The sequence below is a fragment of the Nipponia nippon genome, unplaced genomic scaffold (genome assembly GCF_047370975.1).
Source record: "Nipponia nippon isolate SJK-2023a ecotype South Korea unplaced genomic scaffold, ASM4737097v1 scaffold_4, whole genome shotgun sequence".
In the NCBI taxonomy this organism is placed as follows: Eukaryota; Metazoa; Chordata; class Aves; order Pelecaniformes; family Threskiornithidae; genus Nipponia; species Nipponia nippon.
The window spans coordinates 82,142,193-82,167,839 of record NW_028262358.1 but is presented as its reverse complement, the minus strand read 5'-3'; the positions used below and the strand labels follow the sequence as shown (position 1 = coordinate 82,167,839).

General features: G+C 36.0%; 1 protein-coding gene across 10 annotated transcripts in view; it reads left to right on the top strand.

The window, feature by feature from the left end:
- Positions 1-25,647, top strand: part of LOC148053403 (uncharacterized) — a 200,170-nt gene that overhangs the window by 64,341 nt on the left and 110,182 nt on the right. For 6 of the 10 annotated variants that reach the window (XR_015708437.1, XR_015708436.1, XR_015708432.1 and 3 more), the window contains one exon: positions 22,607-22,696. The exons of 2 other annotated variants lie outside the window; for them this stretch is intronic. The gene's annotated coding sequence lies outside the window, so the exon portion shown is untranslated. Of the gene's footprint in view, positions 1-13,005; positions 13,069-22,606; positions 22,697-25,647 lie in introns of all 10 variants that reach the window. 2 more of the 10 variants (XR_015708433.1, XR_015708431.1) reach the window with 2 other exon arrangements.

Here is a 25,647-nt window from a genome sequence, read left to right as displayed (position 1 = left end):
CAGCTGTCCCAGCTGTGTCCCCTCTCAGCTTCTTGTGCACCCCCAGCCCACTCGCTGGTGGGGTGGGGTGAGAAGCAGAAAAGGCCTTGACTCTGTGTAAGCACTGCTCAGCAGTAACTAAACCATCAGTGTGTTATCAACATTATTCTCATCCTAAATCCAAAACACAGCACTATACCAACTACTAGAAAGAAAATTAACTCTATCCCAGCCAGAACGAGGACAGACGGGCATGATGCACAGGAGATGTAAATTGATATGGCCCTATTTAAATGAATCAAACTATGCTGATATATGCCAGCTGAGAATCAGGTCCCTCATCTTTATTCGAATAATTTAATGGTAGGCTGACCAGACCATTAGAGAATACGGTTAATAGAACAATCCTATATTGAAACTGGAATAGAATATGGAAGCTAATAATGTTAGATGATTTTTTAAAATATTTTTTTTTCTCTCTATTTTCCTGTTGAATAGACAAGTCTTAAGTAGATCAAGTTTAAGCTTTGAAGTTAGTGGCATAATGGTACATTTAGCAAACAACCACAATGTGGAAAGATATTGGAAAATATTTTTGCACAATACTGCAAAAAAACCCACACTTCTGGATGACTTTTGAAAAAAAAAAAAAATTCATTTTACCTCTGCAGGTGCTGATACTATTTACCGCTCTGTCTGTCCTTAGACTTAACTAGTCTGGTGTTAAAATAGTAACTACAGTGTAAAAGAAAGGTGAATAAAAAAAAGACAGTCATCACAGTGATTCATCTAGCTGTTGTTAATGAAGGAATGTTCCCTATTAAACATGTTCATTTCAAATTCTGGATACCTGTCATTGTAAGGAAATAGTGTAAACATGGTTACAAGTCTTCTATTTTTTTTTAAATGAAAGTATCTTAAATAAGAGTTATGAAATTGCAAACTCTCCCTGGAACTACAACAAATGTTTCTTCTCATTTCTTGCACCTCTGGGACTGTAGCATTGGAAAATGGATGCAAAAACCCATAAATTTGCCAGATGCTTGGTACAGGGTTCCTGGCATACATTTAATCCCTCACTGTTTTTATCCCTAAAAGGAGAAAAAAAATCAAGATAAATTGGAATTTGGTTTAATTTAAAACATATTACTGAGCTAATATATGCATGTCTATTTTTTCAGTGATTGCCAGAGGTGTTTAGCAAACTGATGTCAATATATCATGTGTGCATGTATTACATACATGGAATGGTACGAAGTGCATGGTAGGCCAACTCATTTATTTCTATCAGTTTACTATGGAAGGTCCTCTGTAGCAAGTGGAAGTGATGCCTCAAGAGGCAGTTCATGGTTTCTTAAGAGCAGTTTGATTTTAAGAACTTTGTTGTCAAACATATGAAGTCATACAGTTTCCTACATCTTTTAAGTTGTTTTACAAGAAGCATTTTGCACCACTGAGGTCCAACTTAGTTTTGAGGCTGCATTGATAAGCTGTTTTACTTTGTAAGTGGATGTAATGACAAATTTAAGCTCTGCAATCTGGATTTTAAGAGAGAAGTGAGACTGGAAGGAGAAGGAAGGATTGCTTCACGTGAACAATTGTTGCAATGTTTTATAATACTTCACTTAATTGTTTAACAATTAGAATACTTTTTATCAGTGTAGCACACTTCATTCAAGACTGTAAAGATTCCTTACCAATTTAAAGTTTCACAGAGTTTCTGAACCTGGATCAATATCAACAGAGCTGTGAGACGTGATTTCAACAAATTTTACTCACATGGATTTTTGAAGTAACTAAAAATATTTACATCTTTGATTTATGTTCAGAGAATAGTTTCAACCAAAACTAAGTTGGGAGAAGAGCAGGAACTTTGCACAGTGTTGTCTTCAAAATGAAATATCCCAGCAAAACAAAAATTAATATTTCTTTTAATGTGTAAAATTCTTGCTTTTTCATTTTAAAATTAAAATTTGTAAAATAAAACTAAAATATAAAAAAAAAGGAAATGCCAAATATTAGACAGAAATTTTCCATTTTGTCGTAGACAATTTTTTTTTAAATTGTCAGACTCACAGCATGGTTGAGGTTGGAAGGGACCCCTGGAGGTCATCTGGTCCAACTCCCCTGCTCAAGCAGGGCCACCTAGAGCCAGTTGCCCAGGACCATGTGCATACAGCTTTTGAATATCTCCAAGGATGGAAACTCCACAACCTCTCTGGGCAACCTGTGCTAAGGGCTCGGTCAAAAAAGTGTTTTCTGATGTTCAACATGTGCCCACTGCCTCTGGTCCTGTCACTGAGCACCACTGAAAAGAGCCTGGCTCCCTCTTTTTTGTTCCCTCACTTCTGATAATTGTACATGTTGATAAGAGCGCCCTGAGCCTTCTCTGCTCCAGGCTGAACAGTCCCAGCTCTCTCAGCCTTTCCTCATAGGAGAGACGCTCCAGTCCCTTCATCATCTTAGTGGCCATTCACTGGCCTTTCTCCAGTAGCTCCACATCTTTATTGTACTGGGGAGCCCAGAACTGGACACAGTACTCCAGGTGTGGCCTCACCAGTGTCCTTACCCAGAGTCCTCACTCTTTTTCTTCCTAATTCTCTTCCTCTGAACACCAAACCAAAGCTTCTTGTTTTTTCCACAGCCATTTTATGTATTGATAAGATCAATCATTTGAAGACCACATTAATGCTTTAATAGCAGATTCTGGAATAAAGTCCGTAAGTCCTATTTGCTACTGTTTATGGGGAGACAATACTAGTGAAAGTACAAATGAAAACAATGTTTTAAAGAGGAAGTTCAGATGAAGTCCTTAATTGTCTGCCTTAAAAGCAATAGCACAGTGGTGGGGAGAGATTGCAATCACCTGAGAGGATAATAACTCAGAAAAGTTAATGGCTTCTTTGGAAACGTTAGTTAAAATAATAGTAGTATCAATGTGATGAAACATTTTGTTTAATATTAAACTACATTGTGCTAAGTGGAATTTACAATAATAAGACAGATCATTTTCTCACTGCTTTGACTTGTGTACTCAGAGAGTTTGGAAGATATGGATCTCGCTTCCTTTCCATCGAAAAGGTTTCATACTGTAGTGTGATCTGTCCGAGTCTGTAGACAAAAAGGAAGCAACAGACAACTGTTTTGCTGGTAGAGGCACAATGATAGGTGAGGATGAAAATAATTCAGCATCAACTTACGTGGAAGTTTTCTAGAAAAAAATCCAGTAAGAAGTGACACCTTCTATGACTTAAATCATCATCATAAAAAAAGGTTGTTTCAAGAACTTTCTTCTCCATACAAGCTAGCAGCTGGGATTATCCAGCATTCCCATGCCAGGGAAGAGATGGTTATGACATGCACCCAAAAAGTGAGGGTACTTGGAGGTATTATTACTTTTTCTCATGAACTGTCATAAAAATAAGAACTGCTTTGCAGCTGATGACTTAGTGCCAGTGTGAATGGAGAGTCTGGCCCCAGGAATATAGAAAGGATGTCTGTAGGCATGTAGAAAGTAGTTCCTGAATGAAGAAACCTAAACAGTTCTCCTTGGCATTGGTTTTCATATGCTGAAATCTTCATGGAGAGTCTCAGCTGGTTTCAGCATCACCTGAGAAAGCTGTTTTGCAGTCAGGATCAAAACTATGTATGTCTTTATCAGCATATGTTAGCATCTTCAAAGACTTGCCTCATTCCCCATCTGAGAGGAGTATTGCTAATCAGTGTGTCTGAGTGTGCATGTTATAGCACGCGCACGCATACACACACACACACACACAAGCAACCAAGCACCTGTGTACACTTTTACTTGCACTTCTTTCGGGGACTAGCACAGCTTTGTGTGCCCTTTCTACGTGTGATTAAATATTAATTAGGCTTCTAATATAAGCAAGTGAGTTCACAGGGCCGAGTGCCACATAAATAATGCATGAGGTACCCGAAGGCTCAGCCCGAGAAGCTGATTGGCCACCTTGGATTTGTATAATTATGAAGTTTCATTATTAACAGTGGAAGCAGTGGAGAGATTTGCCTAGCTTGAGGGACTTTGAAAGCATAAGCTGTCTCATTAGGGAAAAGGGGAATAAGGCATAATATGCAAACTTGTTAGTAAAAAAAAAAAAAAAAAGGAATAAAAATTAGATATAGCTCTTTAACGGGAGCATTTTCTATGTATATATAAACATTTCTAAGTGTATAAAAAGACTGAAATTCAAATAGGTGAGGTCTATACTACAGCTATTTAACAGTTTTGTTTGCAAGAGGTCTTGCTGAAAAGCTTTTCTTCTTGGTATAAAACAATCTTTAATATTTTACAGAAAAATCCACAGGTAGCTTAATGGGTTCTGCAAAGTGAGAGGTACGGAGGTGAAAGAGAATGAACACAGTCCAGGGTTCTTGCTAGAATGTGTGTTGTGCATGCAATTAAATCTCAAGGTCAAACAATTTACAGACAATTACTTTTCTAACATCTCCAGAAATGCCTGCTTACACGTCTTTAATTTTAAATGATACTGATATTCCAATTCTCCCCAAAGGTTAATGCTGACTAAATCCAGCTGTGACCTGACACGATGCGACAGCACAGTGCCTAATTATCCTCTGGATAGTCATTTACTTTAAACCATTAAAGAAATAGGCTGAGAGGAAGATTTAGGACCCAGAAAAAATGTTAGCCTGACTTCTTTCTTCTTGAGGATGGGATGGGCTGAAAAATAAAAATAAAATCTTGCTAAATGTTAGCCATTTGCTTTGATGGCAGAAAATTGTTCATCCCACTCTGTTTTTTTTACAGGTTAAATTGCTAACTAGTTCATTTTATCCATTGCCTACGGCTGGCGCTAAATGTCAGTGACAAATTTTGTACTTGTCTTGAAGAATGAATTAAGTTATGCACAAAAGCTATAGTGCTCTTTTTAAGATGAGTGAATTGCAGAGGGAAAAAAAAAAGTTGCTCGTTTGAAAAAGGATTATTTCGATTAAAGGCCTTTTCTATTGTAGTGGAAGACAGGTAGTGGTTTAAGATAATTCCGACAGTTACCTCCCACAGAGGCTGCAGTCCTTTACTAGAAATTTCTTTAAGAGCACTTGTGTCAGATTATATACTATGATTATTATCATAAGACCATTTGTGACTCTAAAGGGGGGGAACAATTACAGAAAATGGCAACTATTATTCATTAACTAAGGTAAAACTGGTCCTTCTTCAGTGAGGTCAGCATTCCATCACCGTCACACAAACCTTTCTATGGTTTGTAGCAATGGCAATTAAAACCCCCCAGAGTATTCTCTGCCAAATGTTGGTAAGAAGGAACAGTTCGTTCAGCAATTTATATTGAGAAGACCTGGCACAAACTTCACAATCCATCTGGTTTTCAGTTGTCTGGCTCTGGTAGCACCCCGTCATCTCCAAGCGAATAAAGTATCTAAGAATGATTGCTACCATCATAGTGTTTGAAACTCTAAACTGGTTTACTATCCATAGGCTAAGCCTAAGGGAGCTCTGCATGTTTATATGTTACTTGCTTTTATTTTCATGTGGACTGTATCTGTTTATTGAAAATCTAAGGAGAGCTTAAAGTTAAGACTAGACTTTACAGCTACATCTGTTACAGGGGGGCTTCATTAGAAAGTCAACATCTCTCTGAGATATGCTGAGATATGCCACTGAGGTGGCATAACTGATGCTCTCTCTGTTGTACTTATAGTGCCTAATTTGCTCTAGATACAGTTACTACCACAGGGCAATAATTATTTTTACTTTATTTTTTTGGATTATGGAAGTGCCTGGTATTTCCAACTGTAAGCAGAGTACCATTGTGCTGTGCACTCTACAAAAACACAGATTTGAAAGAAATGTTGTTTTTAGTGGCACCCACAGGTTTTGGCAGATACTTTTCTCCTCTCACTGTGTGCATAAATATTTTCACTGATACCAGCTGTAGAAAGTGATATGGTAAATGCTAATCTCAGTACAGTCATAGCAGTCACAAATGGAAGTTAGATCTGTAATTTCAAGTTGAAAGCTGAAATGAAAAATCTAGTGATTATGCACTACTGCCCTAAGCTACCGCAAGATTCCCTCTTTCTTTCTCTCTACACTCTCATACTCAGGCGAGGGGATAAGGTTTCCTCCCCAGGAGAAAGAAAAATACAGATTATCAGTTTTCTGGTGATAACACTGCAACTCCTGAATACAGTCTGGCTCTAAAAAGTAATACAGACTGGGATACATCTCACCGAACTCTGGACATATAAAGCATAGATATTCAGTCTGAGCTAGTTATTTTTGCTCCTGTTCTAGTGGGAGAAGAGGTGAGAGGTATGACCAGATGCATTCCATGTAATTTCAGGCTTCTCTTTAGAATGAGATGAATTGTCCTCTGAAGGTGCTTGGTTCTTTCCGTTAACTTTAAAGAGAACTTAAACTTGGTTGCAGTTTTAGATTCCCACATTAGGGCACATGCATCATACCAGTGATAATTTTCCTTTTCCTTAACTTTTCATCTCTGGCCTGCCTGCTCACACTTGAAGAATTCATTTCTACTCCCGATGCATGCAAAAGTGTCCTTCAAAGTTTTTACGAAGTATATTTTAAGCTGTTTCTCTGATGTATTTTTTCCATTTGTAAATACCCACACTTTTGACCTTCCCTTTGATAAGCTAGTTGGAGCACCTTCAGTCCCATATTTTTGGCTTTTTTTTATAACCTTGCATCACTTATGTAGCTCTCATCTAAGTTTTCTACTTCACACATTCTTTGCAGTGTGAATAAGTGTTATAAGAGTGGTCTCACCAAAATTTTGCATAGGGAGAGACTCTGCCTTGCTTCTGTTTGTGGTATATGAGAATTTTGTTAACTCTTAGTGCCACAACATTGCATGAAGAAATTATACTGAGATAAATATTTATAATTTCCTGTAATACTGCTTTTCAAAGGAAAATATTTGGGTTTTTGCTCCCAGTTACCTATTTCCTTGCATTAGACTGTATAAATAACTATATTTATAACTGTACATTTTGCTGGCTGTAACCATTCAGCTAGGTGGTCCTTTGCAGCAGTTGCATTCAACTCACTGTTTATCATCCTGCTGACCTCTCTGTGTTCTGATAACTCGAATTCCTAAAAATGATCTTTGTTAAAAATACTGTGACGTTTGGCCAACAACTATTCTTTTTGGCGTCTAGTAAAACCAGCATCACATGTTGGTAATTTGATATATTTGATGATTTGAAATATCGATAAAGAAACTACTGTATTTTGGAACCTGTCAGTGAGTCAGATTTGCTACATTTTAGTTACTCAAAGTAACTAAAAGTGGCTTACACAGGTTTAAGCATTTTACCTAAGCCATGCAGGCAGGCAATGGAGAGAAAGAGAGGCATCTTCAGAAGGCAATCCATCTCACCGACTCCAATGGAAAAGCAGATCAAAATTTAAATGAAGCAAACAAATAACAAAAAGAAGTAAAACCAAACCAAAAATGTCTTTGCACACGTAACTCCTCCAGAAGAGAAAGAAGGAGAAAACAGCTCATTGGTAACAGATCATAGTCATATTCCACAGACAGTGTGCAAACTGTAGAATGGGTTCTTCAAACACTGGCATGTTTCCCTTCACTTGCCTGCTCAGTAAGTCTTGGAAACTTATCTTACACTAAATACTTAGCTTTTAGGTGGATAAAATTACATGTGATGAATATCAATCTGTGCTCGCTGTTTGAAAATGGGTTTTTACATTTCCTGTTTTAATTATTTGAGAACTAGGAGAATGTTATTTAAGAAAATGTAATGGTCAAATATGTTGAATATTATGCTCGGTTCTGCAGAGTAATAGAAACATTTCAGTTTCATGTTTATTCTTAGAATAGAACTCTGGAAACTCTATCTTTTCCTTATGGCCTTTTTTCATGTCTTAATTATTGGATGGCCCCCTGGTAAATTCTATCTTTTACTAAAAGTTGTAATTATGTTCAGCTGAAGCCTCCAGCCTGGGCTATAGAACTTTCTGCTGAACCTTATTATAATTCCCAGGACAAATCCATACTGAATCATAGTTTCTGATCCAGAGACCCTGCCTCTTTCAGAGCATTTCCTGAAGTGGAAAAAGACATAGTCATCAAGAAAATATTTCATCACTGTTACAGCTATAGCTTTGAGAACTGTCTTCCCAGTAATATTACTTTATAAAACAAAGAAGAATTTGCAAAGGACTGAGTGTGAATATGCTTTGGTAGTTAAGAAGTTAAAATACTTAAAACTACTTTAATACTTTAAATATTTGAAATATTTCCAGTGGATAAATTTTAACTAATTTTTGTAAATGCTAGGGGAATTTATATATAAGTTTAGTACTAAGCATCTCTGTACTTTAGTACAGTACTTAGCATACCTTTCTTTTGTTTTGTTTTGTTTTGTTTTGTTTTGTTTTGTTTTGTTTTGTTTTTAAAGCTAAAATGCATAAAATAATGCAAAAGTTCTGCTTTCACTGATTCTATTTAGTAATTTACTCTGTGAGCATTTGGATTAAAACCAGTGGGAACTTTTGTGGAATAAATTAGTACTTTCTGTAGGCACGGGTAAGAATATGTGCTCCTCACAAACAATACCAAGAGGCAAACAAGATGTAAATCTGTATATCCTGATTAAAATTTAACAACTAATGAAGTGGGCACAATACAAGAATTTTGAGGGGGGCGGAAGGGAGTAAAATTCAAATAATCAAAATAAACCTGTTGATAACATTAGGTAGCAAGGTGTAATTATTTGTAGTGGGAATAAGCTGGGATATTAGAAATAACACACATGTTCCTGCCACAAGTTTTACGGTGTTTAGAGCATATTTGTGATCTGAGATTTCCATTTTTCATATTGAAGTCATTTCAGTGTAGTTGTTTAATTTCTTTCCTGCAGTGCTACCCTTCACCTGTTGAATCAAAGTGTAAGTGCCTGGTAACTTAGAGTATCAGCAATTTTTCTTCCTCTTTTTCTGGGAATATGTTTCCTCTCAATAATGGATTAATGGTATATCGAGACAGAAAGAAATGCAGAAAGCAAAAATATCATTTTGGTTGTAGAAGAAGAAGAACACTGTCCTCGCTGCAGGCTCAGCTCCTGCTGGCTGCTCCTGATGACACACCTGGCGCTCCAGGGCAGAGTCCAGTGGGTGAACAGCAGGCACTGGCCTCCCTCAGCTGAACATGCCTAAGAGGCGCATTTGTGACAACATCTAGCTTGTTTAAAAATGATTGTAGGAAAGAGAAAGGATGCCGTGCTGTTTGTCTGGAGGGAGTCAATCTACTTGCTGCTGGCAGTAAGGTACTAGAAATCATCTGAGATGCAACCATGGGCAGAATAAAAGCTGATCAGTGAGGTTGTTACATTAATGATCAGTAATATGAAAAAAATAGTAAAAACCTTGAACTCTAGTCCCTCCCCATACACAGTTTTATGAAATCTGCATTTCATAAATGCAGATTTGAATTCAAAAGGGTGCATTTTGAGTTTGAGTTAATAATAAAATCTTGTTAATGTTTTACTTAAGAAAATATTTCTATGCATAACAAGAATTCCTCTTGTAGGATTTTTAAAGTGCCAGTTATTGGTTATTGTAACAGACATTATGGTTTTGGTTGGGTTTTTTTGTTTTGGTTTGTTTTGGGGTTTTTTTTCAGAATAAGAAATATTCCATCTTCAAATGAAAATCCCTATTGACTGAAATTTATCGCTTGGTCATGTTGCCAAAAAGTTGGTCCAGCCACATTTTCCTCTTTCCTCCTTTCTAACATACATACACTTATCTGGGTCTTTTCTTAAGTGGTGGTTTCAGTCACTTTCAACCTTTTTCTCTGGATAATAATCATTAGTTTTACACTTTCAGAACATCTTTCCTAAGGCTTCTTTGTCAACCCACTTCTCCTCAGGATAGCTCAAGGTCCATTTAGATAAGATGCATCTTCCCTTGCCTGGGTCCTCTAAGGGAGCTTAACCCTTAGTGTCTCTTTAATGCATCACCCATTCCAAAAAAATCCCCAGTTACTCCCAGTTCCAAAATAACACCGTCAATCCTATAGTAATCTTAAGCCTAAGCCTTTATTGTTGTTCCAGTGACATGAGGATCCATGATTCTGGATAGATTCTTTCACAATGAGAGATAATTCAGTTTTATTTCTAGTAGAAATTAAATTTTCATTCTTGCTTTATTATTTTTTTTTAAATTGTGTTACATAGATTTGCATAGCTCAGACGTATGCCTGTGAAAAAATAACAAGAAATGTATTTTAAAGTTGTTGGGTAACACCAGCTTGAAGGATGATGAAAAGGGAGCCATCATTGCCTTCCTAGTTTTTTTTCCTTGTTATTTCAAATTCACTACAGCCAGGAAAGGACACATTTGGATGTGTTTCCAGAGATTCCTAAGGGTAACAGAAGCAGTATACAAGCAAGAACAAAGTCAGATTAGTTTAATTTTACTTTTTTAAATACTGTCTTGGCATGTGAAATGTTCTGAAGCTAAGGGCATTGCATAAATAGAAACTGTATTATGCTATGGTGTTTATCAAATGCTCCTCATCTACTGCACCACCCCCATAAATCCACCAAAGCTTTTATTATTCAGGGGTGGGAAGGTAGGCAGAATGGAGTGGAAGCTACAGAATGATTTAACACTGTGGGAACTTAATCAATAAGACTGTTGCAGAGAACTCCCAGGAAAGAGTGTTGTTTTCCATCCAGATGATAATGAGGCAGACTAGCAGCAACCTCTGGAGGAGGAATGCTGGAGCAGTGAATTTGTGGTACAGCTTTGCTAGTTGCTAATTAATACTTTGAGGCCAAGGGGACGCCTTTTTGCCCCTCTGCTACTTGTAGCTTCTTTCTGGCTTGTCCCATGTGCCTCTTTCACTATTGGGGTCACTCTGTCCGGAGTTAGATTCTGGATCTTTATCCAAATTTAACAACAGTGCTAAAAATCCAAATTTACCTTTCTTCTCCCTCCTTTGTTCTTGGCATTATTAGTACATTTATATTACAATATAGCACTTAATCCTTCCCTATATTGCAAAAATAGTATTCTTGTGTAATCTCTTATTCCCTGCGCCTTGCATCCCAATTTCAGACAGCTGAGTTTATTTTGGTGTTTGACATCTGTGGTCTGACTGGAAAACATCAACAAAGGCCAAGCTGGATAGCAGTTAAACATGACTAATATTTGTGATGTGCAAATTTAAATAGTTTTAAGTGGTTAGCATGAAGAGGTTGAGAATGCTTGTTTCATGACAGTTAAGTTCAGTATTGATTTTTCTCACCTTTATCTGGAGCCCAAAACAGAACAAGGATCTACTTTAACACAGCTAAAGCTCTGGCTGAATGATGCCATTATGTCTGTATCTTTGCAACACGTAATCTTGTAGTCCTTTGGTTCTTCCAACCTCCAATGTAATGCTATACAGAAGAAGTATAGTATTGTACAGAAGTGTAGAAGTAGAGAGAAAGCAAGTATTATCTCCATTGCCAGAGAAGAATTTAGGCAATGGGAAATTAAATAGTGAGGTCAGTGATGGCTATAAAGGAGATGGCCATAAAGCAATGATGTTGGCCACTGCAGTCTAGTAGCGTATTGAGTCCAGGTTTTCAAAGCATATTTTATGGGAGCATCTAAAAGCATGTCATAGGTAAGAATGAATTCATGCATTGTTTTGCTAAGGCAGAGGTAAAAACTAAGAAATACAAGATGACATTTGTTTTAACACAATGAAAATGAGTAGTAGTCAGCAGCAGTCCTTCCACGTTTCCAGTCTAGTAGTATCACTACTACATCATATTACTTCCATAAGATAATTTACTTCAAAATTCTTGAAAGATGTTCTTAAAATGTTTTCCTAAGCCACACTTGCCATAATTAATCAATGCTAAGAAGAGAACACATGAATAAAATTCTCTTTATTGACGATATCTAGTGGCTTTTGTTCTGTGTAGTTTTGGTTTAGGTAATTTTTTTCTAATTATTTTCTTTTCCTGACTCTTGATTGTCTCATCTTTATGATAAGCTTGTCACTACTCTTGTAGTCATCCAAAGCGCAAGTATGACAGCAGAGAAAGCAGTGGAGTAACTGTACCTGTGTGCCAATGTATTTTTCCCAGTTTCACAACAAAAGGCCCTTGAGACTAAAAATGCTCATTTGATTTTTGCTGATCTGAGAGGTCTGTACCATCTTTGATAATTTGTCACAGCAGATCAAGCTTTACATGGAAAATGTTGCATTAACTAGAACTTTCAAGTGTTAAACATTTTTAAAAGATGTATTTAAGCTTTGGGGAGGTAATGCAGATAATTTTTTGCACTGAATTTAAAAAAAATTATAATCACTTCATCTACTAATGAGTGAAGTGAATCACAGTCTGTGCATTTATGTGGGTTCAAAAATATTTCTGTTTTACCTAGAAATTCAACTGATGTATGCAAAATTATCTAGAAAACTTGATTTGGATACAGAGCTCCAGCAGAAATTAGGCATTCATTCCCCTATGCAACTTTCAGCATTTGAGCCTAAAAATAGCACATTCACGGTATAATTTGTAATTAATAAACCCGGCTGGTATTTAGAGCCTACTGATGATTCCATTGATAGTGTTGTTTCCTTGGCTTTCCTATCTGTCCCTCAGTACTAAGAGTTTCTGTTGGTGGTGTGCTTTCACAGTAAGCAGTTTGGGGGAGACCTTTGTTTGGGTCAGTGTCTAGGGTAGCAGCTAGTGCTTTGGTTTCTCAATTCAGAGTTGGCATTGTAAGAGACAAGTATGCCTAAGTAAATTATTTAGTACTTTAAGTGTCTGTCATCTAGTTCTTCAATGCTCATTCTCATCAGTGACTCATGCTGCAAAAAGGTTTGATACCATGTTCGTATAGGAGGGTTTGGTAACACTTTTTACAAAATAGGAGATATCTTCATAACTGAAAGAAAACAGCAATATGTTTTATTCATTGGTACACTGAAAATTGTAGTGCAAATACAGATTTAACTTGTATTTCAGCACAAGGCTGTCACAATGGCATATGGGCAGAAATAGCAGACACCGGATCAGGAGTCATTTCTGGTAGGCACCACAACAATATGTGCATGAGCATGTGTGCACACGTGTATACACACACTCCCTAAGTACAGTCTTTGTCCTAAGTAGATATCCATGTATTGCTCATGATTTACAATGATTTTTGTTTGTGAACCATTTGTATTTTCATTTTCTTTTGTGCTTTGACAGGATATAATTACTTCTGAAACGTATAATAGGATCAAAGCATATTTCATTATTAAAGAAATTATTGCATTATGTTAGTGCCATCCTGACTGCATGAAAATGTTAATCCAGTTTTGTTATATTTTTTCAAATGAGAAGTTTTTTCTTATGAAAATTTTGTGAAATTAATTGTTTGCTTTCTCCCAACCTCTGAGGGGTCTATAGCTTCAGAAGATATCAGATAAAGGATGATGACATGTAATGAGAGCAAGATTTAGCTATTAAACTTCCTTGACTCACTTTAAATATTGATTAGAGAAACACTTCTGGGCAAATATTTATATTGAGCAATAATATAATTCAGTGATCCTTTTTTATGTTTTTTTTTTTTCTTTCTGAATATCATTATGTCTTCAGTAATTTAGCCTAGAAAAATACATTGTTAGCCATGGGTTATATGAAAAAGTCCTAGATAGATGAGACCGAGAAAGAAAAGTAAAATTTTCCAGCAGTAAGCCATCACTCATAAGATGCAAAGGCGCTCTGTGTTGCACAGCCTGTATCTGGCCTTTCCCAGGGTTTGGGACTGTTGTACCTGGGATATTGGCTTTAAGCCATTTCTAATACAGTGCTAATGTTGTGACAGATACTAATGAAACCATGCTGTTTCTAGATAAAGCTGATATTGAATACATAGGCAGAAGAGGTAATTTCCTTATTCACTTTCTTAATGAGCCCAAGGAGGACAGAGGAACCTTCCTGCATCTGTGAATATCTCCTAGATTTTATTAGTTTTTTCAACAAGAATAAATTTCTTTGCATGTTTTTGTTTACTGCATATGTAACCATAACAGCTGAACCTACTTGTGTAACTGAGTGATGCTCCCTTTTGTAGGGGAAAAAATACATGTTAAAAATTCTCAAAAAACCTTTGAAGAGTCTAAGCAACATCAACATATTTGTGTGTTAAAATTTCTTCCTAGCTTTTACTCAAATGGTGAAGAGTCCAACTTGCGTGCCAAATACAGAGGGACCAAATATGTATATTATACATACTGTTTGAGTATCATCTCAGTGTGATGGCCGTGTGTGATATTTAATGACTGGGTTTTATTTCTTTAATTAGATGGAGCCTTTTGTTACTAAACGCTGCAAACATTCACTGAAAGTTTGAGGTGTCCAGGTTACAGAGCAGTGTGGACCCTCCCCACCTCCAGGCAGCATGCTCTGCTCAGCTGTCGCATGCTGAATGTCTTGCTTGGCTTACTCGGTGTTTGTGCTCCAGACTGAGAACCAAATCATGCAGGGGGGCTAAAGAATTATGTGCTTGCTATGGACATGACAGGATATAAATCTTGACAGAAGTAGCTGAGAAGGGAAAGGACAGTGTGAAGCCAGTTATACGGACGTATCTGGCGTATCTGTTGATCCTTGTCCCAAAATTAGATCTCTGGCAGAGATTTTTTTGCTTTAGGTGGGAAAATAAATACAATTTTAAAAGACATTTTCAAGTATTTCCTACTAATCAAAATTAGTAAAAAGATAATTTTTTTACTTAGAAAAAAAAATTTCCTTGGTCAGTTTCTCAGGTAGAGTCCGTGTAGAGTACTTGTACTGCTACCTAGATTTCAGGAAAGCTGCTCTGATTTAGGAGAATTACAGGGTTTGGTCTAGTCCCTGTAAATACTTTATAAAAGAGTCAAATCAGTTTAATCTTATTTGAGGCTGTAATACATATTTCACATGATTGTATGATGGATGTATGCCATGATGAAAACTTGGCTTTATGCTGAAATGATATCTGTACGTCCATATTTCGGTGTATTTAGATTTTGTAAAGTTTAATCTGAATTTTGAACTAATGTTTAATAGTTGATTTTTTTATTGTTTTAAAATAACGATTTTATATAATCTTTGATTGCTGATGTGTGATGTTGAGATTCCTTCATCTTAAGTCTTACTTTCTTGCTGCAATATTGTTTCTTATTGTTCTAATTCATATTGTCCTCTGTCAAGTAAGAAGGAATGCAACTTATTCTTCAGACCCAACTATTGAAAACGAGAGGAGTGTGTACTGTTCTAACTGAAAGTCAGGACCAAAATCCATATAGTGGTTTAAATCAGAGAGGAAAGAGTGGTTCTAAATACTCTATAATGAAAAATCCCAAAAAGGAACCTAGGTTTCAAAATCTTTAAGTGGTAAACTAGGTGAATAGGTAAATGCTTGAGATGCGTTTTATCACCTCAAAGGATGCAAAACCAGATTCTTAGAAATATTATCTGCCTGCTACAATGTGGCAGCTAGCCTGAAGTAATATTCTAGGAGAGGACTTCCTGCTTTTGTCAAAGAATGATCTGGCCTTAGGGATTAGTCCACACTCTGGCTGAAGAAAGGTTTTTTCTCAAACCAGTGAAGGCATAAATGGCCAGAGGTGTGGGGGCGTGCAATAGCTGCTTCAGTGCTTGGTTACCATTGCAACTTAAAATTCTAAGTTCATACAGATGTCTACAAGAAAAAAACAACCTCTGTATGAAACAAAAAGAAAAATATAATTTTAATTTGTCTCAGGAATGACAATGATTCTATTATAATTCATCAAAGAAGGTATTTGAGAACAAAGGAGGTGCATGTTAAATATAGCGTTTCTGACTCATTATAAAGGTTCATGCTATATCAGTGCAGCCGAATCAGTTTTTCTGATCATTCAGTTTGAAAGTTACTCTAAAGTACAGTAAGACTTTTCTTCACTGTATTATTTAGTTCTAATTTTTCTATTTAAACTATTTTTTCTTTCTGGTCAGATATTGTCCCAAGTTTTTATGAATGTAACATTCTTAATGTGAGGACGAGTAAAGGCATATCTAATTCCAACAGATATCTTGCGATTTTTTTTACTGCATGCTTTCTGTCAGTGTTTCTGACTTGTAATTCTGTTCCTACAGCAAGTTTTTTCTGCACATATCTAAGCTGATAGATCTTTTTCATGTACAATTGCATTTTTCTCATATCCAAAGTGACAGATTTTCAAAACTTTTGGATTCGCCTGTGATGGTCCTGGACTTATTCTCTGCTCAGTTTCTTTTTTCATATTTGTAATTACATGGGTCAGGCTATTTAATGTGAAAGTCAGTATGCTCATTTATTTAGTTCTTATCTTAAATATTTGTTGTTCTTCGTGTTCAAAGTATCTTCTTCAAATGTCCATTATCCTCTTCCCCAGGTTAGTGGCATACTTCAGTTAGGTTTCTCCTTCCAGCAGAGAAGCTGAGCAGCCTTCTTCCTTGGTGCTATAACATTTCACCTAAGCAGAGCTTTAAGTGTAGTTTTGCTCACCTATGCTTATCTTGTTGCCTATCTGGACAGTATCCTTACTGACAGTGATTGTGTAAGGTCTTTTTTTTTGTTATCTTGTCTCTGCTATCATCTGCAAGTTTTTGGTCCCGTCTGTGGGAAATTGTAGCTGTGAAAGGCCATGGCAAATTGTACTTTGTTAGTACAGTGTGTAGTACCTAGTAGAGTGTAGTCAAGAACGACTGCAACTCAGATAATACAGATAATACAGATAATACAGGCCTCTGTCGAACTCCATAGGTCAGAATGTTTCCTCAAGAAAATGTAATACCACAAGTAAAATGAGATAAAATACCACAAGTAACTGAGAAAATATCCTCAATGGAAAAAGAGAGTTGTTAAATCTCTATCCATTACAAATTCTCTGAAGATGTGTAGGACAACAGAATAAGGTTTGAACAGCACTTCTAGTAAGTAACTGCAAGAAATAGATACCTCAGAATAAAGACATTAAATGGTAGTGTTATTTCTTTTGATAGGATGATAATCGCTTGGTGTTTTCAGTAGTTCTCAGTTAAATCAGCTAAGAAAACTAGTTGTATTAGAGAAATTTGAAGAGTATTCCATTTCATATAAATATAAAATAGATGCTTTTTCTAAGCATTTTGTAAGCAAAGATGAAGCTCTAAAAGTGTTTGGGTGTTATTTAAAGGCAAATTTAAATATTGCAGGTTGAGGAGCTAATTGAGTCCTTTCTCTGAAAAACAAATGCCACAAATGCGTCTGGAAACTTGGACAGAAAACATTGGAAAGCTGATGCTGACCAAACCAAATTTAAAACGTCGTTTACTTTACTAAGTAAGAGTAAAGTAAGACCAGAAAGATGCTCAGAGAGAGCAGGCAGTGCCCTGATGCTGTGGATATGACAGAGTATCTGCAGTGCTGCAGAAAAGACATTAGAAGACCAAAAGAAGCACAACTGTAACCTAAATAAACACAAAAAGTCCATAAAAAGCCTGCCTTTTGAGGAAAAATTGCAAGAATTGAACTCCATCAATTTTCAGCTCCATTGAAAGTATTTTCAGGCTCTCACAGGACATCACTACATGAGTGCTGCTACCTCAGAGAATACCCTTCACAGGAACAGTAGTGGACATTGCAGTCAAAGATGACGAAACTGTCAGCTTGGAAGAAACAGGACATAGGGTGATTTACATCTGAGCAAAGAAATAACGAGATTCTGTAATATTAACACTATGGGGAAAACTGAAATAGTAGAAAATGCAAGGGTTAAGCTGTATGCTTTTTCATTCAAAGTGTATGTTAACAGTGTATATTGCTCACTAGACAAAAATATGATTTGTAATGGAATCAGGGAAGAAATCTCATGATAAAATGAAAAATGTGGCAGTCCTTTCAATTAATCTCTGAGTGTAAGTGTTGCCCTTGTAGAGGAGGGAACTGATTAGGAAAGACTTGAGAACAACTTCTAGGGTGTAATAAGCTCTCAGCAAACTCAGAGTACTCTAACCTGACTTGCTTTTTCGGTAGTCTTGTCTAAGGTGAAATATGGTCTGAAATGGTTAGTCATGCACACATTTTGCAGAGACTAATGAAAATCATGAGTACTGAGTACGTGAACACCATTTTTTGTAGTCTCTTCTGTTGTTGAAGTCTCAGACCTGAATGGGACTGTCTACAGGCACTAGGATAGTGATGCTTAAATTTTTAAGGAAAAATATGGTGATAAGAAGACAGAGATTAGAAACAGAAAGTCCAAGAGAAAAATATGATATCATGGATATCAAGTGAAAAAACATGTTAGAGGTAACAGTTTCAGCCTGTTACATATGTCAAAAGAGAAGATCAAATCGAAAGAAAGATTCTTGTTGATACAACCTGAAAAAGATCCTTTCATGGGACCAAAGCTGGAATAGATTTGATGATATCAGCTAGTTCTTCTAGGCTAAGACTCTCACATTTCCAAGATTGCCCTTTGGAAGCTACTCTAGGTAAAAAAATACTCATATATATATAAAATTTATTTTCTCTTGGCACAGTAAATTTAACATCTGATAATCACCCATAGTGTAGCAGGCATAAATTCAAACATGTTACTAGATTAAATGTTCTGATTATCACCTTGAAATGCATACATTGATCTTAGGTGCTGGTTTAACAAAGGGAATGGAATCAGACTCTAATACACAGAGGATACAAACCACAAAGGACCAAGTCCATCACCTTCAGTTGCCCCTGGAAAGTTTGTTGAACTACCTGTATATTTCAGGATTTGATGTACTTCATGCTGAGATCTGGGAGGACTACTGTATTCTCTATTAATGGTACTTTCCAAAAAAGGGGCCTTTAGATGTAGCAATCAGTTTTAGACATCTTGAATTTCTTTCTCAGTTTGGCAAACATGCTCAGCAGACGTACAGAAGTAAGGAAACGGAAAAATCCCCCAGTCCCTGAACCAAAAGCCATGGACTGGGAGGAAATACATATCAGAAATGAGAAATTATCAGACACTAGAAGTACTTAATATCTTAGGTTCTTGTTGAATCATATAGGGTCATTTACAGTTAAAATGAAGAAGTTGTTAGAAGCTGTATCTTAGGCTTAGCTGGGCAAAAAAAAAAATAAATCTGTAATTCCTAAATCCTTAGACTGTTTTTGATTGCCCAAACCAACAACTTTTCCAGCCTGAGATCATTCAGTAAAATAAAGCACAATGATTTTGATCATTATTTTAATTGCATACAGAAAACAAGCATTGAAATATTAAATAAAGTTAAGGCTTTATTACAGCGGTTTTATAAGTTTCACCTGTAAGAGCTGGGGCAAGGGTTTGGAGGTATGGCTGTGCATGGCAGTGTCGTGAGTGCACTGACAACCATACATGCCCATTGTTTTGCATCATTAGTACTGTACTGATTCTTTAAAAAAAAAAAAAAAAAAGAAAAAAGAAAATGCCCACTGAGAAATGTAGCCTCAAGAGTCCAGTCTTTTTTATTACTTCACTTTTTTTTTTCTTTTTTTCTTTATACAGCACCTAATTTAGGCCACAGACAAAAAGAAAATGTATCTTGAATATGCATCACGGGTTCCAAAAATGAAAAGAAATTGGATTTGGATAGCACTTACTCAATAGACAGATATGATACATGGTAAGAAGGTGCACTGTCTGCCCTGTGATAGATTAAACTACTTTGTAGGAAAATTACTGTGAGCCAGTCACCACCACCACCGTGGCTAAATCTTTAATAAAATTCTGTTCCATATTCAAGAGCGAGGTATGAAGTACACAATAAGCAGAGTGGAGTAGAGTGCCATTTATCAAACCCCAGCTAGGTCTGTAATCTCCTGCTTTATCCTTTTTTAGTACTTTATTTGTCTTTATTGTTGCAAGGAAGCACATTTACCCAGGGCAGTGGGCTTTTGGTGCTGATAAACCTTTTGTTTTAAATTCTACCTGTGGTTTTTTTTTTCTTTTTTTCCTTTTTTTTCTGGTCTTTCGGATCAGATAACCATCCTGTCACTCTATGGGAGTAATTAGTTTGTTTCGGTTTGGTGGTCCCTTGCTTGTTACATGTCCTTTCACCCTTCCCTGCCTGACCTGACCCTACCTTTCTTGTCTCTATGCTACAGAAAGGGATACCAAAGCCTCTAAGACATTTTAAAAAGAATACTTAAGCCTGTGCAGAAGATGGCCTGGGATGTATTGCATAATGCTTTTTTGAGACTATTTGGCAAGACGGCAGTGTTGAACCATGTTGCAGTTGGCCCCTGGGTGGCACTACATGGCTAGACCTGGGACCAACAAAAGCATTTTTGGATAAAGGCAGAAAACATAATTGAAGCAGTTTTCTTTTTAAAAATTGAAGACAAATCCTTAAGCTAAATTTGTTGATATTTGCTGAATTCAATACAAATATGCAATAATATTAAACTGTGTTCCTTTTATGGAATGAGATTCCAAAATGTTCTTTATATCTTGACTACCTGATAATATCTGGATCACTTTTGATAACATGCTGATATTAAGTACAGATGCAGTGGAAGGGTCCTATGGGTAGAAGTATGTGACTAGAACTGCTTTGTGCTGCCTGAATATGCATACTACCAGTCTGTGCTGCAGCCCTGGGGGTGATTTTTTTAGTACTATTATAACCCTTTTTATTGTTTGAATAGCAGTTTTATGACAAAACATTTATATTCAGCCTGCCTTTGTACTTGACTGAAAGAGAGCAATCACTGAGAATGATAAGGCAACAATGGTAATGATAACTGCATTTATGGAGGCTTACAGAATTTAAACGGGCATGCAAAAATAGACTTACAATAGTGCTCTGCCTGCATCTGAACTGGTTTGGGTATATTTCTTGCGCCTGGCCCATGTTTGCTTATTGATGGAGATGTTGCCTTTTCTCCCGTTTTTCTCCCTTATGGCATTTCTTCTATATGAATCTTACATGTGTGTACATCAGGTTTATCTTACCACGGAAAGATGCCATAGTGAGATGGAGGAACATAACCATTTTTCAAAGTCCACATCCCTGAAATTATTGCTCAACTTAAGTAGCAAGTTTTCAGAGTTTGTGGTTATATGATCTTGCAGCAGAATGGCCATTACCTGTCTTTCGAGGTCCTACGTCTCATGAAAAATAGGCAATTCTTTCACTCTCCCTTGAGAAGAAGTGAGGGATAGTGCTGGACATTGGAAAGTAATCCAAGAGTTTAAGAGCAGTCAATCTGTTGTCTGAATATTTTTGAGTCCAATCAATTCTACTTTTGTTTTCCTTTGCAATAGTGTTTTCTCCCCCTCGAGGTTTACACAGACATATACACACATGCCCACACACATTTGTGTATTTCCTTAAACTTATTGCTTATAGAAGAAGGCAAGAAAACAACGAGAAGGTTCAGTGTGTTTTGGGGGGAGACAGATAGTTCCTGGATCTCCGAGTTTTGTGTGAGGGGAACAGAATTATGCCAAAGTCTGTTTCTACTGTACATTTTAGTATGGATTATGAAAAAAGGTGTATACTACACATTGTTCTAAAGATATTTTAGGGCTAGATTCTGCCACATTGTTCACAGGCTGCTAAGTAGACTTACTGATGTTAGAGGCTTTCTTACTAAGGAAGAGACTGTCTTTGTGGAGTTAGAATAACAAATTCAGCCTACATTTTTTTATAGTATTTTTCAATATTTAAAAATAAATTTGTCAGCAAGATATTTTGTATAAAAATCTGTCTGGACTGTCTGTTTTTATAAGCCAAAACAACATATATTTTTATAAAAGTGACTGGCCATTTTAAAGGCTTTTTAAATTTTGAGCCATACGTTAAGATTTTATTGATCTTGAGAGCTGGTAATCTCAACATACCTCAATTTCTTTCACGCTATAGTTCTACTATTATATAATTTTACTTCTTTCTCCACCTATATTTTAATTTTCTGTACTTACCATTCCTTTAGAGGTTGATAGTATACAAAACCTGGGTGGCAAAAATTTGTGAAAACTAAGTGACTCTAGCAATGTAGAATGAGAAAAAAAAATTAGTTGTTAAAAACAAGAGGTGTGTTTTATTTTATTCATGTATGTTATTTCACTAATTCAAAAGCTCACTAACTACACTACATTTTTTAATGTATGTATATGATCATTACATGTTAACCTGTTCATGTGTTCCTGTCTGTGCTATTTAGGCTTTAAATATGTTTAAATTCGTAATTCAAATTCTTCTTTGCAAGTGAAATATAAGTGATGCAAACATTAACTTGCTTTGCCTAAGTTCTTATAGTATTTTACTGGGATGCTGTATTCAATGTCATTTTCTATTAAATGTCTTTCTAATTCTTTTGTGCAAATGATACCTTTTCCCCAGGCCCAGCTACTTAGTGGATATTATTGAACAAGTGTCTTTTATAGGATCTAAAAAAGTGCAGCATGATGTGAAAGAAATTTTAAAAAATGTGCATGGACTATTTAGGAATATGCTTAGTGAATATTAAGCAAACACCTGAAGTTCCTGTGCTGCTGCCTAGAACCAGCACTTCATTACCTATTACGTGCAGTGACTTTGAATTTTTTATTAGGTACTGGTCTCTTAGCCTGTAAGGCTTGTGCATGATGTATATGAGAGCGATTTCCAGCAGAGCGAAGCTTATCACAGATCCACCTAAAAGGTAAGGATATTTTTTAATTTTTAGTTCACATGCAGAATAGCTGCCTGCAGAACACCTGCACACAGAGCAGGAAAGAAATTTCGTTTGGGAGTTGATTATATATGTCTTACCCATATAGAGTAAGTCCAGAAATAGGCATGCTGAACTTCAGATAAACCCAGAATATGTAAATGGAAAGAACAATACCAGAATATTTGCCCTCTAATTTTGTGCTACACTTCTTTTTCAGTGCATTTTTTTTTTCAAGCTGGTAAGGACAAAGGAGAAAGGCTTAAATATGTTTTGGATTTATGTAGTCTTTCCCAAATCTGAAGTATTGATATCCATTGTTTAGACAAGATCATTTCTAAAAGCAAAGTTGAACTGTGAAACTGGCAGGCAATGTATGCAAAAGAATGAATCACTGCTATTGGCATTCCTCATATTTGCTAAGGAAAACAGTGTTAACAAGCGTTAATGAATATCAAGAAAAAACAGAAAAGCGGGAGGAAATGGTGAAGAATTGAGAAAGGCAACTAATAAGAATGAGAAAAGGGGAAAAGGCACAACAGTCAAGCTAGAGGTAGTGAAGAAATGCATTGATTACTTTTTCACTGAAAATAGCTTAAATGGGCTTTTGAGGTTGAGGGACCTTATCACTTTGGTCATGAGTGATAGGTCCTAAGAATATTAGTTTGGGTAATTCAAAACAGGTAATTCAGGAGATAAATGTGCCACCAGAAAGCACGGGACACATACAAAATGTGGTGATAATGCTGATGGTTAAGGTCACAGAATTTGATAAAAGAATATAAAGGGTAAGAAATTTTGAAACCCAGGACCAACAAGGACCTTCTTGGTCTCTGAGTTTCTTGTATTAGCATCATAAACTTAGCAGACTCCATCTTAGAAGTTTTTGCTTTTTCTGATAGAAATCTTTTCTTGGACTTTGTTTTAGAAACTAACTTACTTTTCCATCCTAATTATTTCATTCCCAATTTATAAATACTTTTTGTGCCAGAATTTATGTCTTGGTTGTTAACTATCTTTCAGCCTGGTATTCTACGTTTCAGAACAACTTATTGCCATTTCTTCTTTAGCCAATTCCTTGTCCACCTTTCAATTTCACTGCTAGCCTATGTATTTTCAACTTTAAGTAACCTTTTCATGTGGTGTTGTATGAAATACCTTGCTGAAATCCAGATAAATATTTCATCAAGCATATGAGTTATCTTATTAAAAGAAAGCTGTTGGTTTAGTCTGGCATGATCTTCCTGCAATTAGTTGATGTTGTTTTTTAAAGCTGCAAATGTCCCCTTTTCTTTTTCATATGAAAACAGAGCTGTTTTAGTGATAGTGTAATGAAATCATTGCTCTTACAAAGGGAGAGCCTTGTCAGCCACACTTTCTGAACAGTGAATTTGGGTCATGCCATTTAAAAAAAAGGTTTCCTTGAAAGCAGTCTATTTTTGATAATGGGGCCTTGATCCATTCCCCAATCAGACTGAGCATGCATATCATGACAAGTCTTTCCACCATTAAAATCATTTACTATCCTAAAAATGAATTAGCTGAATCAATATACTCCTCCTTCCCTGAGGAGACAGGAGCAGCTGCTTGAGCAGCAAGTGCTGCCTGAACAGTCAGAAACCTCACCTGACGTAGGCAAGGAGGCCACCACTGATGTCACCAGGGAGCAAGAAACAGACCCTTATAGGGAACTGGGGAAGAGGGTTACGCATGGGTGCAGTGGCGTTGCTGAGGCAAACCCAAAACTCAGATATGACTAGCAGAACTGGTAAAGCTGCACAATCCTGAAAATGTATAATAGTAACAATAACACAAAGCCCAAGAAAGCAAGATGAGCTGTTGTTTCCTATGTCTCATGCTCCTCTAACTACTTGAACTTGCACATCTATGTAGAGACTTAACTCCAATTAATTCATTAGATTAATTTGTTTTCAAGGATAGTTTCTGTAAAATTTCTTATTATTTGACTTCTTATGCTGTATAGATATCCAGATATGTAATGTTTAAGGTATTTAATAATGAGCATATTTTTCAGTTTCGACTGTTTTCTTCAAAAGAACAGCAATGCTTCAGAGAATAGCAAGAATAAGAGCAAAAAGTCAGATATAAATAAGTTGAAAAATTTGAGCTGGATGCTTTCAAAGGGTGTAGTGTGCACAAATTAATGCATGTAGAATTTCTACAGAGGTGGTAAATATACTGATTTTTCAAGATTTTTTTTCTAAATTGAAATGTAAAAAAGGAAAAATAATACCATAGAACAAGTATTTTTTAAATTGAAAAATATTACTGTTAGCTCTTTATGGCTTAGTACTTTTCTTCCTTTTTCAATGAAAATTAATAACTTTTTAAAGAAAGACAGTATTATCACATTGAGCTATACAATTAAAATTTATTCTCAACCTCAGAAGAGCTGATGGTAGAACTTGATTTGGAATTCTCCATCAAAATTATTTTTCAAGAAAAATAATTCGTGCTTTGAAATTAGAAGTGGCATTGGTCAATAGTAGAAGATCCCTAATTTAATTTGAAAAATGAAGTCTTGACATTTTTGCCATTAGATAATTGAAATTTTTAAAAATGAAAAGTTTTTTCAAAGTGTCCTTTTAAAAAACTTCTGGTAATAACGATTAGTTAATTTGTACTAAAAAATGCAAAATCAATATAAAAGCATGTGGAGTGTTCTGAAATTACTGAATATAGGTATATGAATTTTTCATAGTTTATTGAGTAAATCAAGTCTTTTTTTTCTGATTATTTTGATAGGATGATATTTTGAAATCTCGAATTATTTTTTGCCTGTCTGCCCATAAAATGTTTTCTAGTGATGTTTGGTTGATGTACACTATCAGCTGAACTTTCAACACATCTCCTTAACCACAATGTTTATTAATGTTTACATCAACCTTTAATTCAGCAGAAAGAGCTGAAGTTATTTCTGT